Source organism: Sciurus vulgaris (assembly GCF_902686455.1).
Source record: "Sciurus vulgaris genome assembly, chromosome: 7".
Taxonomy (NCBI): Eukaryota; Metazoa; Chordata; class Mammalia; order Rodentia; family Sciuridae; genus Sciurus; species Sciurus vulgaris.
The window spans coordinates 148,029,398-148,047,147 of NC_136467.1; the positions used below are offsets into that span (position 1 = coordinate 148,029,398).

Below are 17,750 nucleotides of genomic sequence, written 5' to 3' on the forward strand. Positions count from 1 at the left end.
TGAAAAAGTAGATAACAGGGTTCCTGATGCCGAAGGGCTTCCCCCCTCTACTTGGAAAGGCTTCTCAGAAAGCAATGCCCATCAGAAGAGGAAATACAGAACGGGTGTCAAATGGGTGGCAAAGATTTTTCCAGATGCTTCCGGAGTTCAGAGGAAAGCACACGCACTGAAATAAGACCTACAACGGTTTCACGGAGGATTGGGTGGATGGAAAGCACAGACGCAGGTTAAAGCTCCAAGCGCACATCAGTGGGCAAACTGCTGTTAGCAACTCTACCTCTCGTGGAAACTCCTGGAAGAAAAGAAACAGGCCCTGCATTTCTTTGTGAGCCCTTCTGTGCCTGGCAGAACGGCTTGGGCTGGTCTGGGTCCGGGGGTCCCTTCAGTCTGCAGCCTATGTGATGAGCACTCCGCTTCCTGGGTCTCACCCCGCTCCAGGTCGCGGCCCACCTTCCAGCCAGGAGCTGCGGACCCGACCGCAAAGCACAGGAAATGCTCTCCCCACACTGTGACAGAGCTGCCCTGCTACCAGGATGGGGACGGGCAAAGCAGAGCCTCCACCTACTCGGATTGCGAAGGCAGGGAGGTGCTCAGCTCCTCTGGCACATCCAGAGCCTGCGGCACGTCACACAGACACTGCCTTCTCCTCCTCAAGTTCCAAGCTGGCTGGAGACAGAGGCGAGTGTTAATGGCAGGGATAGATAGCAACAAGGACAAAGTGCACATTCCCTGAACTATCACAGGCCCTGGGAGGGGAAAGGCGGAGGAAGGATGAGCTGGAAAACGAAAGGTCTCAGGGCTGTGCTTGTCCTGCTCGGGATACACTGGTTGCCACTGGCATTATATTTCCTCTCGCTGCACAGACATGTTGCTATGGAACCAATACATGCCATTGCCACTTGGCCTCTAGCAAATAAAACCGCAGTGCTGGCAAGAGCCTTCCACTAGCTTTCCCTTAAAGGGATACCATTGATGGTGAGCGCTGCTGGAGCTTAGAAACAAGAGCAGCATTGTTCCCGGGACACGGCCCCACTGCACGCTAGGCAACGGAACCCAGTGACTCACGTTTTACAAGGTATAGATGCATGTGGGGACCAGCCTCTGAGCTCCTTTTGAGGGGAAAACAACTCAGGGCTTCAGTTCAGGGTTAGTTTCCCCTCGTTTGGTAAAAAGCAAATGCCCTGTAATATTTTCAGTTAGAATTTAATGCTGCTTGAGTATCAACAGCCAACTGCTCCTGACCCCAGTAAGAAATCACAGCAGTCCCAAGTGGCCCCTGGGAATGCCGGTGGCCCTTCTCTTATCCTCTCACCATTTCCTGCTTCATTCTTTACTAAGGCAATGGGGGATGTGGGCAAGGAGTTTGGCGTTCCTCCTCTGCCTTAGGCCTTCGCCCACCCCTCACTTTTAGTCTCATTGGTCTCTATTGATTCTAGAGGGCTCTCTAGGTCCTCCAGAGAGCAGCAGATCTCAGTGCCTCCCCGTGCTGTGCTGCACTCTAGGGATACATCTTCTGGGCTTCTCTGGACAAATGGAGAAATAGAAGCCCTCAAGTTTGCACTTCTAATAAATGCACAATCTTGTGGCCCCAGCAGCTGCGGACAGAAGAGATCACTATCAGGGTAATAAGCAGATGGGCTCTCAGTGAATCACCACGTTCTCAATTCCATTGGGCACATCGGTACATTGGTGGAAACCAGGCTATCTCTGTGTGTGGACAAGGAGACACAGGAAGGTCCATAGTTGTGACTTCAGTTAGTGCAGAAGAATGGCCCAAGATTGTAAAGAAAGTGATTAAGTCAGCAGATATGATAAAATCATGGACATGGGCTCCTAATACCACATTTGGACCCATCCTTCAGTGAGATGAAATGGTTTGCAAATGGGTGCACACCGCTCACCAACCTAACTAGCCAGATTCAGAGCTAGATCTAGCACAGGACACCTCGAAAACACCTTTCCCAGATCCAAATGGAGAATCACATTCTGACACTTCTCTCCATTTTACTGCATGATTGTGCTCTTCTGTAAAAACCAACATAACTTTCTTAAGGACGAAATGCTTCTCAGAAAGGCTCACTGGCTGCAGGCCAAGTTTGTGCCACACTACAGCAACGCCAGGACCCGTTCTTCTGCAGCTGCAGACAACCCCGAGTGGGGGGCGCTCAGGTCTGCAGCTGGCCGACACACACCTGGAGCTATACCCTGGATTCCGGCTGTGCAACAAATGTACCACCAAGTCTCAGTTTAAGACGACGTAGGGTCGCAAATGCAGTCCTGTGGAAAGGATGCAAAGGAACGTACTCCCGCTCAGATGAGGTCCATAGCAGACATGCCCTGGGTGCGCTGGCTTTGCCAGGCTCTCCTGGTAGTAGCAAGGCAGGATTACGAGGAAGTCAAACAGTTAAATAGCACCAACTCCTCTTATGGTTTAGCTATTAGGTGTCCCCCAGAAGCTCATGTGCCAGACAATGCAAGAAAGTATGGTGGTGAGATGATTGGATTATAGGAGCCTTAACCTAATCCATTTGTTAATCACTGATATGGACAAACTGGGTGGTAACTGTGGGCATGTAGGGTGTGGCTGGAGGAGGTGGGTCACTGGGAACATGACTGTGGGGTTTATATTTTCTTCTGGTGAGCGGGGCTCTCTTTGCTTCCTGACTGCCATGTCCTGAGCTACTTTCCTCAGCCCACCCTTCCTCCATGATGTGCTGCCTCCCTTGGGCCCAGAGCCATGGAATCAGCCCTCTATAGACTGAGACCTCTGAAACTCTGAGCCCAAAATAAACTTTTCCTCCTCTACATTGTTCTTCTCAGGTCTTTATGTTTTTTGGTCACAATGGGTAAAAAAGTTGGCTAAAACAAATTCTGACATTTGCCTTAGAGTAACATGGTGTCATTGTTAGTTTATTAGTACTACATTAAGTAGAACTACCTATGCAAATCTACGCCCTCAGAAAGAAGTCATGGATTCAACAACTGGCCAAAGACCAGGCAGGCTGGAGTCCAATGCCTCTCTCACAGTCTCTGCTACTGTCCATGAAGCCATGAACAGTGACTGGAGGCCCGTCGGGCCCATAGTGGCCTCTTCTGTGCACAGGGCCTCTATCAGACGACCCTGAGATCCCAACTACTGCTCACGTGCTATTTTTCTCTGTTACGGTATTTATGAGACAGTTCAGTCATGTGAACAAAATGGGCAGTTTCCCCTCGCTCATGGCCGTAACTCTATGCACCATCACTGAAGGAAAGAAACTTCCTCCCTGTGAGCCAGACAAGGTAACAGCAACCACAACTCATAAGGGGCAAAACAAAGTTGCAGAAAAATTTACAAGGGAAACCACCCTCTCCAAGGGCCCCAGTGCTAAGAAGAGGTGCATACAGAGTCCATCTTTGTTCCAAGCTGGAGAAAACTTCTGGAGAAGGAACACTATCAAATACCTCTCCTTGGGGCCTGATAGCATTGGATAAAAATTTGATGTGAATAAAAAAGACCATGGTAGATTTAAAGGATCACTCACCCTATGGAAACAGCAAGTTGGTTTCTTTTCACCAAGAATATTTTGGTCTAGTTTCTTTGGAAAACTGGAAGAGAAAAAAAGGATTTAAGAAAATCATATTTAGTCCATTTGCTAAATCGGTACATCTATAGACTGAGAGATTGCAAGAAGCTCTGGCACCCAGTGCTGTGGCACTTGCTAGGTGTGTAGTGAATATCTGATGTATGTTTGCTTGGCTAACTGTGTCAATCTTTAAAGAGAGCTTTCAATCAATGAATGTGCAGAAAATAATCATGTGCCTGATTCATTTATCACAGGGTGTGTGACCTTTATCACCAGAAGTGCATTTTGTGGTGCCCGGGAAATAATCTCTTAGGGGTCTCTTTTCAAATGTCCAGTCATGCATGCTCACCATGGGGTTGATTGAAGAGGTCTTAATAAAGAACCAGAGGACCCCATTTACTAGACTTTGTTCTTTATCCAAATGGCATGCCCACGAGTCCATTCCCCATGGGGATCCATAATTAGGATCCTCTGGGAACCTGGAGTTGGCAGACAGACACTGAGGTCACACGTCAAGCCCAAGGAGGAAGCCCCGAGAGGCAGCTACCGTGTCTGAGAGACTGACCAGCCAAACCAAGCGTGGGAAAGAACCAGGATGATGTATGTGTCCGACAGAGGAGGCTGAAAGACAGGGGGACAAGGAGCTGACCCCAGAAGGCTGTCCCAGCGACACCTCACGAGGGACTCAGCTCAAGATTTAAGGTCTAAAAGGTTTCCAAAGACTGTTGAAAGATGCCTTTGCAGGTCTGGAGGGGATCTGGGTGAGATAAAGCCACTGCGGCTCCTGCGTCCCCTGGCAGGACTCTCAGAATCCCACAGCCTCTGCGCCCGCTGCCCCCGCCTTCCTTTTTCCTAAGAGGAAGAAGATGGCGCAGCCATGACGGTAACGTGGGGCGGGTCTTCCTTAGCGTGTCCCAGCGGCCTGGAGGCAGAGTCTCAGGCTCAGATCCTCAGAACGCGAAAGGCACGCCTCAAAGTCCCAGGGAGAAGTCCCAGTGTTCAGGCAACCCCCACGGCCCTGTCCCCCACTGGCCTGGGACAGGCCAGGCCCACGAGGAAGATGTGGCTCTGGCTCCTGAGAAGATGGGGGCTTAATAGAAGAGACAACGCAGCCACGCAAGAGGGCGCTTCACTGTCCACAGAGCAAGGCCTCGCGATCCGCTCAGGCACGAGAGCCTTTTCATCCTAGTGACAGACACGGTGTCCACCGAAGAATGACCAAGGACCACAAAAGCTGAGTGCAGACAGCCCAAAGCGCTGGTTCCCTGGACACAGTGCTTTCCTGGGTTTGCACAGTGGCCATAATAACCCCAGCCTTGCAGGTCGTCTAGGTTCTTACGTCAGTGCCTGGCGAGTAGGCAGAGGCTTTCTCAGCACCCAGCACAAGACAGGCCCCTCTGCAAGGGAGGGGGAGACCCCGGAGGGAGCCTCAGCATCCTATGATCTATCCCGCTCTGGGCACCTGCTTTGCTCTCTCCTCCCTTCCCACCCCAACTCCTCAACTAAATGAGACAAAGGAGAGCAAAAGAAAACCACTCCCTGTGGAAGAGTCAGGAAACAGAGTTAGGAAAAAACCCCAATAACCAAAATCAGCCAAAGTACTACTAACAAACCATGAGAGACATTTCCGTTTATATGGTTCCAGGCTCTTCCCTCTGACCAAGGGCCCAGAAGGATACGGAAACAAATTCACACATATACAGAACATATATGGAAATAAATGCACACACCCGGACACAATTCATTTATAGCACACTATGAAGAGTATTTATATTATTTTGCTGGCTAATAACTTTGTTACCTGATGTGTTGAAACCATCTTTTAATGTAAGAAATCCATCCACCTCATAATTTTTAAGGACTCCAAGAGTATTACTATGAAAGAATGAACCAACAAATATTTATTGGTTGAGTTCACAGAATCCATAAAATACTCATATTTATGGGAAATGACTACAGACTCCAGTAGCATGTGGTTCTCTCTCTTTTTTTTCCCTACGTTTTCTTCAAGATTAAAAAAGGCAGATTGCCTATATATAATAAGTCTTAACAGCCAAAAAGTGTTTTGGTTTGAGTGGGAGTACCTTAAAAGAATACAAACCAACACATATAGCACAGGGAGTAAAATTAAAAACACGGCCTTCAGTGGGTATCCAAGATACTGAAAAGGGACAGAATTTAAAGATTAGAGATAACGGCAACTAGGGACGCCCTTGTCAAGTGTGAAATCCGAGGTCTGAAGTTAATCACACGTTCCTGCTTCCGTCCAGTCATGAAGGAGTTACTGGATGATACACAGAAGGGCAAATTGAACATTCTAGAGTTTTCAGTGGCCCTGGACATTAAATCACATTATTATTTAAAGTTCAAAACCTAAAAAAATAATAATAATACTGATGTGATCCTACTATATGTACAATCAGAAAAGTGAGAAACTATACTCCATTTAGGTATGACTTATCAAAATGCATAAATGCATTCAACTGTATGTATAATGAATCAGAACAAATAAAAAATTAAAAAAAAATACTAACACCACATGCAGAAGGTATCAAAAGTTGGAATGCTTCTGCACTAGCAATATTTGTAGGTGAATCTCCTTCTCCAAGAGAATAGGAGGTTTCATACAGACACAGGTGATGGGGTTTGAGTGAGTCACAAGGAAAATCCTTGCCCTCGGTTAAGAAAATGGGGCTGTGCCTCTAATGGAGATCAGCGCTGTTTCGGGAAAGCATGGCGTTTGAGGGAGGCTGTGGGAGGGTGTGGACACAATTCCTCCTCCATCTATGGAAGCAGCTAACCTTTCCTGGGGATCCCCACACTGTTCCTGCCACAGGCAGGGGGTGGAGGGCTGGCAGGGTACAGCAGCTGGACAAAGCCAGGACACACGGAGGCTGCAGGAAATGCCAAGTCAGATACCGATGGGAAATCCCAGAGGCTACAAGTGAGTAAGTCTGATTGGTAAAGACAGAATTCATAGGAAATGACAAGTGACATGCTCCCTTTCAACAAATGTTCCCTAGGTAATGGCACTCGGTGTTTCATCCCTGACCCAGCTTATGCAACTTTTAGGGGCAGCAGCAATTTGTGGGGGGCTCCTTCTCTTAGAAAGGACTTCTACTGTTTTGTTTTAACCATGTGAAAAAGAATCAACTTTAGGAGAAAGGACAAGAGAGCCTACATTCTAGCACTGTACAGAGTCAGAAAGAGCTTCTTTCTGACAACTCACACCAGGGACTGAGGGTATCAGGGAACGTGATCTAAGCTATCTTAAACAAACCTCTTTGGATCACACAGTCCAGGAGCCAGAGAGATGTCTCTAGATCTAACAACAAACATATAGGGAAGAAGTTTTTGCTTCACCAATTCTGTGGTCACTTTCTCAAGGAATAAGTAGCCAACAGGCTATGTTGCATGCTACATCATCCCTTTATGCAATCGCAGCTAAAGGGTGTGCATCCTTATATTTGCTGTCAAAGGTGCAGGTAGGCGCTCAGGGTTGGCAAGGGATGATGGCTCATGACACTCCTGCAGAGCAGGCCTAGCCACGAAGAGGTGGGGTTTAGATTCTAACAGCTCCATCCAATCATGTGTCTCTGGTAAATATAGCTTGTCCAGGAAAACGGTGCTGATACTACCTGTTTCATAGTTATACTACATTTTCAGATTACTGGCTTCTGACAATTTTCTCTTGACATCTGCCAAAGTATGGATCTGGAATGCCCCCAAAAGCCCAAGTGTTAGAGGCTCGGTCCTTAGAGGTGCTTTTGGGAAGTGGTGGAAACTTCAAGAGGTGGACCTTAGGTTTTTGGCATGTGCCCTCGGAGGGGCCTGTGGGACCCCAGCCCTTTCCTCTTTTGTTCCCTGGCCACAAGATGGGTTGTTCTGCTCCTCCATGCACTCCTGCTATGAAGGGCTGCCTCGCCACAGGCCCAAAACTCAAAGGGTAAACAGATCATGAACTGGAAACGCCAACACTGTGAGCCAGAATAAACCTTTTCTCTTTACAAGTCAGTCATTTCAGGTATTTCTTACAGTGACTGAAACCGGGCTGACACACGTTGTGTTAAATCCTCTTGAGTAGGCAACAGATTTCTTAATCACGACCTCTTACTGAGTGCTGATGTCTGCCGACAAAATTTTATCCACTATCTCTAATTCTAACAAAACCTCTGTCAAATAGGTTCTGTTGGCCCTATTGTACAGATGAAGAAGACGGTTCAAGGAAAGTACCCCATCCAAGTCACACGAGCAGTGAGTGATGGAAGCTGTCAGGGTTTCATGGCCAAAGAGATGAGCTCCCCAGCAACACACTCACGGGTTTTTGCTTCCGAGTGCCAAGGCAAAGGCATTCTGGAAAACACACAAAAAGATAAGCACCTGCTGTCACTCAGTGGGCAGGTATTCCTTTCTCAGGTAATGTGGGGGGCAGGGCGGAGCCAGTGAGGATTCTGGAACAAAAGTTGCCCACAGCACTTGGGGGAGAGTAGTGGTGAGCTACCCAGTGGGTGCCAGGCAAGCACTCTTCAGGCAGAACTGCAGCCCCAAAGTGCTGACGGTGGCAGCAACGGAGATGTAGCCTTGGCACGCGGGGCTAACAATTACTTTGCAACATTCTGATTATGAGCCACAAGCATGCAATCAGCAGCAGAGACGATGGCAAACCATCCCCATCAGCATTTTACTTCAGTTATCAAAGCGCGGCAGATTGAACACAATCTCATCTGACCTAAACGCAACGTTAATAACCCAACCACAGAGAACGGGCAGGAATAAAAAAGGCGCCCAGCCACCAGCCTCACTGGGGGCCATGGGTTGTGACAGATGAATTCTATGTCGCTGAACTTTTTCGTTTATTACCTCAGAGTAAATAAATATTATTTATGTGTTTCCCATCTGATAGATTTATCCACGGTCACCCATTTACATTCAGTTAAGATTTAAGTGAGAATACACGCTCTCCAGACTGCTGGACCCAGGTCTAAAGGGAACCCTTTCCACACTCCATGGCAAATCCTTGTCTCCTCCACTCACTGGAGCCCCAGCATTGATAGCATAGGTTTCTATGGTTTATCTCTACATTCAAAATATGCACCAGCAGGTGGATTTTCAGGGAATTGTGAGCCAAGCTCACTAAGGCTCCCTAAGTCCATGAGCAGCCTCAAGCTGGGGAAGTCACCTGCAAGTCACAGGGTAATCTCTGAATTCCCAGAGGTGTCTAAAATTGAAGAGATGACTATAATTATATACCATGAAACTGAGCAGAGAATCTGATCTGAGGGGATGCAAAAAACAAATATAAAAATATATGTTTTGTTTTGTTTTTTCAGGAAAGTAATTAAAACCACTCTAGGTTGTAAAACCAGCTCTGGAAGAGAAATGCCAATTACTATATTGCAGAAAAATGAAAAAAAAAATAAGTTCAACTTTCCTTCTCAAAAAGCAAGGGGGGAAAGGCTACAAAGTTAACATGCTCCATTGGGATAGGAAGTTGGAGTTCAGCAGATATTTAAAAACAGTGTATCTTATAAATATCTGGGCGTTTCAGCTTTCTAAGTGATCAAGTACAGCCAGTGGTCAAGGCCAATCTTCAGCATGGCTCTCAGGTGTCCAACAGCCGTGGCCTGGCAAACCTTTTCTGTGAAGAGCCAGACAGCAAATGTTTTAGGTTTTGTGAGCCAGAGTCTCTGCCTCAGCGACTCAATCTGCCAGTTAGAACAAAAGCAGCCACAGACAAAACCTGCTCAAATGGTCATGGCGGCGTTCCAATAAAACTTTATTTACAAAAACAGGCGGGGAGGGGCTGGGGTTGTGGCTCAGTGGTAGAGCACTTGCCTCACATTTTGAGGCATAGGGTTTGATCCTCAGCACCACATAAAAATAAAAGTTAAAAAAATAATACAGGCAGGGATGTGATGTGGTCTGCCATTTATTTTTTATTTTTTTAAATTTATTTTTATTGTAAACAAATGGGATACATGTTGTTTCTGTTTGTACATGGAGTAACAGCATACCATTTGCATAATCATACATTTACATAGGGTAATGATGTTTGATTCATTCCGTTATTTTTTCCTTCCCCCCACCCCTCCCACCTCTCTTTTCCCTCTATACAGTCCCTCCTTCCTCCATTCTTGCCCCCTTCTCACCCCCCATTATGGGTCATCATCCGCTTATCAGTGAGATCATTCGTCTTTTGGATTTTTGAGGTTGGCTTATCTCACTTAACATGATATTCTCTAATTTCATCCATTTGCCTGCAAATACCATAATTTTATTATTCTTTATAGCTGAGTAATATTCCATTGTATATATATACCACAGTTTCTTTAACCATTCATCAATTGAAGGGCATCTAGTCTGGCTATTGTGAATTGAGCAGCTATGAACATTGATGTGGCTGTATCTCTGTAGTATGCTGATTTTAAGTCCTTTGGGTATAGGCCAAGGAGTGGGATAGCTGGGTCAAATGGTAGGTCCATTTCAAGTTCTCTAAGGAATCTCCACACTGCTTTCCAGAGTGGCTGCACTAATTTGCAGCCCCACCAGCAATGTATGAGTGTACCTTTTTCCTCACATCCTCTCCAAAACACCTATTGTTCTTGTATTCTTGATAATCGCCATTCTAATTGGGGTGAGATGGAATCTTAGTGTAGTTTTGATTTGTATTTCTCTTATTACTAGAGATGTTGAACATTTGTCAGAGTTGGTCAACCCCTGATCTAGAAGATCATCATGCTGGGAGAATAAAAGATGGACTCTCAGCTTGCTCCCTTCCCCCAGGGGAGGTCACAGTTTTACTTAGTGAAAAGTTAGATGACAACATCCCACAGTGTCCAACAGCTGCCAGCGGCTCAGCCCTGTGGCATCCACCATGAATTTCTCCCACAACCAGCAGACAACAGCAAATCCCAGAATGCAGGTGGGGCTTCCTGAGCAGGGAGCCGCTGCGTGTCCATCTCTGCATTACACCACACACATGCAGAGGCAGAGGCAGGGCAGGCTGCCCCACAGAGCCCCAAGTAAGAGTCCAGTAGCATCCTGAAGGAGGGTGTCATCTAGGCGTCTATGACCATGTGCAACAGCAAAACACAGACAACCCAACTGACTAACCAGGCAGTGGGTCTGAATTGCAGTTTCTCCACAGAAGATGTATAAATGGCCAATGAGCACACAGAAAGGTGCTTGATGCACTAGCCATCAGGCAAATGTAAACTGATACTACCACAAGATACCCCCTCTGTGAGGTGGACTCATAAAAAACAGACAAAAAAACAAAACCAAGTATTGCTGGTGAGGATGTGGAGAAATTGGAACTTGTGTGCACTGCAGGCGGAAATGCAGAATGGTGCAGATGCTGTGGAAAACACCATGACAGTCCTTCAAAAAAACCATACAATTACCAAATGATTCAGTGATTCCACTTCTGGATATATCCTCAAAATCACTGAAAGTAGGGACTTGAGTTATTTTAATGGCACATTCACAGTAGCATTATTCACAGTAACCAAACCATGGAAGCAAGTGACCCTCAAGAGAGGGATAAAAGAAACATGATACATACATACAACGGACACAGGCTACAACACAGATGAACCCGGAGGACATTTCGCTAAGTGAAACAAGCCAGTCACAAAAAGACAAATAGTGGATGATCCCTCTGGCATGAGGTACTTAGAATAGTCAAATTCAAGGAAACAGAATGTGGAATGGGGTTGCCCAAGGCCAAGGAAAGCCGAGAATGGGAGCTATTGCTTCATGGGCATGGAATCTCAGTTTGGAAAGCTGCAGAGAATCCTGGAGATGTTGGTGCTGATGGTTCTGTTCTAATGTCAATGTATTTTGCTGAACTTTACTCTTAAAAGTGGTAAAAACAGTAACTTTCATATTATGGGCATTTGACCAAAAGGAGCAGAAGAAATAGGACCCGGTGATCACAGCCCTGGAGGGGAGGTTCCAGCTACCCGAGAACTTTCACGTCCATTGTTCCTGAGAGGATAGTTATGGGGGTGCAGCTGGGGAACTGCGAATTAGCTCCAATGCTCCAGAATCAGCTGAAATCTGAGCGATTCCACATGTAGGAATTATTTGGAAAAAAACAAAGATATGAAGGCTCCCGCGATTCAGGGTGAGGGCCGCCCACAGGGTTTGAGATCCGGCCGTAGCAGAACGCCCGGACTGTTCTTTTCTGAGCCTTACAATCTTAGAGTTTCAATTTGACAGTGGCTCAGGAGGAAAGTCAATGACAGGAACACAGGTTAGGAAAGGAACAGCACTGTCTCTATCGGAGGAACACAGGGAAAAGCAAGCCGGGGAGAAGAGACCACCATGTTAAAGTGATCAATTCTGTTTTTAGGAGCAAAGTGAAAACTCACCATTTCCAGTCAGGGGTGGGCAGGACTCTCCATAACTGTCCTCTTTGGTCACGTGTGTGTCAACACTTTTGGTCGGCTCCCTGGAAACCTAGGCTTCTCCCAGTCTAGTTCTGTATAACACTTAACTCCACACACCATCCCCAGAGGTGACCCCAGTGTCCCCCTCTGCAAAGCCCTAGTGCATGGATTACTCTGGATCACCTCGCTGATACGGGCTGCCTCACCTACTGGGAGCAGAAGGCTGCTGAAGCGTGGTTCCTCAGCTGGAGGAAACTGATACCACTTCCTCCCGTATTCTTGGTAAGGACAGGAAGTTCCTTCCAAGCCAGCCAACCTTAAGGAAGAGGGAAGTCCTGCAGCCACGTACATGTGACACGGACAGTTACCCCAGGTGACGATAGGTTTTCTCATGTTGACAAAACAAGGTGGAAGGTTGGGTTGTCATCTAGTGATCAGGGTGTTAAGTCTCTGACTCAGTTATCCAGTTTGACCACCAGGGAGTCCCAAATAGCCCAGTGGTCTAAAAATGCTGTAGCTATCAGTTTTAATGAATAGGCAGTAAAATGTACTTTTAATGGGGGGGGGGGCACACATCTTTATTGTAATTATTCTTTAACAGTTGGTGACACAGAATTCAAAGCACTGAAGAAAAATGTGTATTGAAAGGACTTCTGGAAGAAAAAAAATATTCAGGCATTAGTTCTATAGTTTGGATCTTAAATGTCCACCAAAGACCTTGTTAAAAGCCTGGTCACCAGGGGGCACTACTGGGAAGCAGCAGAACTTCTAAGAGGTGGGGTCTCTTGGATCTCTTTAGGTCGCTGGGGGCATGCCCTTGAAGAGGACCGTGGGATCCATGACCCTTCCCTGCTCTCTTTGCTTCCTGGTCATAAGATGAGTGGGTTTTGCTCTACCATGTATTCCCACCATGCCATAGGCCCAAAGCAACAGGGTCACTCAATCAGAACCAGAACCTCCAAAACTGTAGCCAAAATAAACCTTTTCTCTTTATAAGTTGATTATCTCTGGTGTTTTGTTACAGTAATGGATAGCTGACTCACCCCTGGTGTGTAGGGAAATGTTTTGTAACAGCTAGAGGTGAGAGAAGAGCGCTGATTTGTAGTGTTTGCAGATTTTCATAGCATAAACACTCCCACTATGGCCAATTTTTAGCTAGCAACATGATGCCAACCTGCTCCTAAAATCTCTGAAAATTTAATAAACGGCTCTGAGAGCAAGTGTAAGCCAGTCTCATCACAACACAGGTTATAGAGTCCATTTTCTGCTACCCATTCAAAATCATAAATCTCTATATTTCATATCTAAAATAAACTGGATAAGCTAAAGTTCTTCATTATTCTGGCCCCTTCCTGTCTACAGATAGCTAAAGCTACTTCCACATCTTTCCTTCTAGATTCCTCATCTGGCATGAACTCTGCTAAGGCCGATCTCATGATGAAGCCTTTCTCACCTGCCTGGAGGTTACACCAGCCTCTGTGCGCCCCAGGTATCCACAGCCCGTACATTACTGTCATCTCGTTTGATTGCAGAGGACCAGGCACGTCCCCACAGCACTGAGCACAGCAGTGAGTCTGAGCTGGACTGAGATGGATGAAATCCATCCTCTCGGCTGGTGGGGTTGAGTCCAGTCCAGGCTTCTGAGGGAGCTCACCCAGATCTTGGAAGAAAGCATTCCCAAATAAAGGAATGAGAGGTCCTTGGAGAAGTGGCCGATTCCAGGATGAGAGTTGAGAATATTCAAGATCAGCAAGGAGCACCTTGTAGTGCCAGAAGGTAAGGGTATGCTTAGTAAATAAATGCCCCACAGCCATGGGACCCTATAAAAGGGCACAGAAGACAATGTTCCTAATATTCCTGAGAGAGCTGCCAATGGCCAAGAGAAGATCTGGGGCAACTCAGTAAGTAACAGCGTTGAGTAAGGAATAAAGACTCATGAGTCAAGTCTGATGTAAATAAATGACTGAATACATTTTACAAAGGGAAAGAACCTTCCAACCTTTGTAGAAGAATTCTAGCACTCCATGCGGACACCCTGCTTTCCCCACTCCCAGTCCCTAAGGGTGGGCTGTGCCCAGTGACTGGCTTCCCAGCAACAATACAGTATGGGAAAAGTGTGTGTGTGCACAGGTGTGTGTGTGTGTGTGTGTGTGTGTGTGTGTGTGTGTGTGTGTGTGTGCATGTGTGTGAAAAGCCTCACTCTAAATCTGATGAATCTGACAGACACTCTTCAGTGGGTGGTCAGCTCATCATCAAGTCACGTGGGCAGCCTGGACCCTTGACACGTGTGACGTGATAAAACTGGCAACGTAACAAGTTCAGGAGAACAGATACATCGCTCTGTGGAATGGCTCTCGGTTTGTGTTTTTCTCAGCATCAGAAAAACAGCGGGGAAACCAAGTGGTAGGACATTCCCCCAAACAACTGATCTATCCTCAAAACTGTCAACATCACCGCAAACATGTGTGAGAGACTGTTACATTCTAGAGACGCCACAGAAGACGTGACAGCTTAGTGTAATGCGGTCCCCTGGAAGGGATCCCAGAATAAAAAAAGGGCATCAAGTAAAACCTAAGAAAATCTGAGCAAATGTGGACTTTAGTTAATAAGAGTAAAATTTTCTGCCTGATACTCAGGGAAGCAATTTGCATATATTATTTTTGCTTAATCCCCACAATACTTTTAAATGGTTTCATTCCTGTTTTACAGACGAGTACAATGAGGCAAGAAAATATATAACTACTTTGCCCGAGATAATGGAGTTTGTAATTGGTGAATCAAGTTGAAACTCATGTTGAATTGTTCTCAAGGCTTTAGAGCTTTATTTAACTCATTCATCCTCAAAAATCCCACCAAGTGAGCACTATCATTCCCCCCTTGCAGGGGAGGAAACTGAGGCACAGATAAGCTGAGTGATTTACCCAAGGGCTGCACAGCTAGGGGCGGAGCCACAATTTGAGTTTGGAGCACCCAGCTGTAGAGGTCACAGATGTCCCCTAAATTGTACTTTTCCTCCAACTCATCAGTAACAACTAGTATTTTTCTTTCCTCCTTAGCTAGTTAAGTCATTTTCATTTACTTTGAGGATTACAAAAAGCCCCTCATTTTAGTGGCTTCTGAGGATTGAGTTAGGGACAGGAAGTAGCTGGAAGGGGCAGGAGGGAATTTTGTGAGTGATCTATCATAATAGATTTAAACCTGTATAGTTTGTTGCACATAAATTTTACCTAAGAACATAAACTAAAAACAAACACACGTTGAGTATCCCCTATCCAAAAGTGCTTGGGATCACCAGTGTTTCAGATTTCAGATTTTTTCAGCATTGGGAATATTTGTGTATACTTCATGAGCTCTCTCAGGGATGAAATCCAACTCTAAACCCCAATTTCAGTTACGCTTCACATACACCTTGTGCACATAGGCTGGAGGTCATCTTATGCAATATTTTTTATGGACCTGCATTTTGACTGTGACCCATCCACACAGGAGCAGGTGTGGAATTTTCCACTCAGGGGGTGCTCAAAACGTTTCTGATTTGGGAGCATTTCAAATTTTGGATTAGAGACATTCAAGCTGTATGGATTAATGATGCACATTAACTTGCCTTGAAATGCATCAACTAAAATAAGATGGATGAGAGGCAGACAGAGGGCTAGACACAGGGTACTTATCCCCCAAATCAAGTAAAACATTAATTTTACAGTCTAGGTGGTGAGTCTGTGAGTGTTCACCATACAACTCTTTCAACTTCTTAGTATGTTTGAGATTTTTCATATTAAAAAGGTCAGGGAAAAGTTGTCTTGTGATTAAGTTTGTAAGGTCATCACTGAAGGGTTTCAAGATTTATTTATTTGACCTGAATATATATGTAATTTATGTTTTGTTTGTGTTTTTGCATTTCATTTAATAATTTTTTTAAAAAAAACCAGGTACCGGATTCCTTCTTTTATCCTCTCACAACCCCCACCCCCACCCCAGGCAATGGAAAGAAAAAGAAAACAGAAGCACTTTGCCAATGTGTTGGAATCCAGCTACAAAGTTCAGACAGGAGGACGGTGCTAATTAATTAGCAGAAAGCCGTGTCAGATGTGAGCTCTAGACTCTGCAGAGCTTTATATTCCACACGGACCCGCCAATCATTTCTGTGGCTTGGATAGATTTCAACACTTGTACTTACCAAGATCAAAAACACATCACCTATCGCTGCAGCCAATAAACATCTAGTTATTCAGAACCTTTATGATACATCTATTTCTTGTATACTTCCCATGATGGACTCTACCATCAGTTCTTACTTGGGCTGAGCTATTTTAGGATTTGTTTATTTCAAACATGCAGGTTTTTTGTTTTTTTTTTTTTTTTTTGAAATAGGAGTTAACTAAATGATTTAGGAAAAACATGCCTCTTCCGATTCAAATATCAGATTTTGTTATCCTCTTTTGTAAGAGTTAAAAATCTGTCCTAGAGCATTTTAAGTGTGCCCTGTCCCTGGATTTAGATGCTTGACAAATTCATTAGCACCAGCGAAATGTTCAACCTGTCTCTAGTGATTTCCTGCTCTTCTCCCGGGCAAATCAACAGCCACACCAAGTGCCACAGGATAGAAGTGTGTGTTATGCCAATGGGATGCCACCAAGGACGAGAGCCACCCAGGCTTACCCTCAGGGACAGGCCCTCATGCACGAGAAGCTGCACACTGGACATGATTTTCTAATCAGTACAACCATGACACAAGCCAAAAGCAGAATTCTGACTTTGGGGAAGAGCCCCACATCTCGGGAGTGAGGTATGGGTGTGTGGACCACTTACCAGACCTTGGCCCCACCATGGACAGCTTGACGGCAGCTTGTCGCGTGACTCCATTTGGTGAAACCCTTTGAAATAATTACACTCCTTCTACCTACCTACTGGGGACAGAATTCCCTTTGCCCTTAAGACCTTCAATCGCCACAACAGTGAGAGGCTATCATTGGAAAAGGCACCAACTGGAGCCAATGCCTGGGTTCCAATGACCCTGGGCACATGAATTGACCTCATTGTTAAAGTGTGCATAATGATGGTTAAAGGGTCAATATATCAGAAAGCACACATTTGCTATTGATTGATTTTATGGTACTGGGGATTGACCGAGGGGTGTGTTCCCCCCTCTTTTGTTTGTTTGTTGGTATTGGGGATTTAACCCAGTAGTGCTTAACTACTAAGCCACATTCCTAGTCCTTTTTATTTTATTTTAATTTTTCATTTTGAGACAGGGTCTTGCTAAGGTGCTTAGATCCTCACTGAATTGCTGAGGCTGGCCGCAAACTTTCAATGCTCCTGACCCAGCTTCGCAAGTCGCTGGGATTACAGGTGTGTGCCACCAATCCTGACTTTCTGTCTCTTCAAGACAGGGTCTTGCTAAATTGTATAGGTTAAGCCTCAAACTTGGTATCCTCCTGCCTCTGCCTCCTGAGTAGCTGAGATTATACACACGTGAGTATTCGTTGTTATTGACAAGTACCCAAACAGCTGATTGCTACCCAATGATTCCAATATAACCATCCTAACCCTTTCCCACACTGCCCTTCACCTGCCACCCACACAAGTTCCTTCACTGGACTCCTACCTCTACCACTGTGGATGAGGCCAGGCCGGACCAGCAATAGCTGGTATGCTGATAGCTGTGAACTCATATTCTCTAGGCTAAGGTGTCTGTCTGTGCAGATCAAATGCACAGCCAACTGTACATTGCACTTCTCCTTTCTTTGCTTTTAGTGGTGCTGGGGATTGAACGCAGGGCCTTGGGCATGCG

The 17,750-nt window shown here is 45.7% G+C and overlaps 1 protein-coding gene across 6 annotated transcripts in view; it reads right to left on the reverse strand.

Annotated features, from left to right (window-relative positions):
- ATXN1 (ataxin 1) overlaps window positions 1-17,750 on the reverse strand; it is a 383,728-nt gene that overhangs the window by 177,277 nt on the left and 188,701 nt on the right. For 5 of the 6 annotated variants that reach the window (XM_079147067.1, XM_079147069.1, XM_079147070.1 and 2 more), the window contains one exon: window positions 3,525-3,588. The exons of the other annotated variant lie outside the window; for it this stretch is intronic. The gene's annotated coding sequence lies outside the window, so the exon portion shown is untranslated. The remainder of the gene's footprint in view (window positions 1-3,524; window positions 3,589-17,750) is intronic. 6 annotated transcript variants of the gene reach the window in all.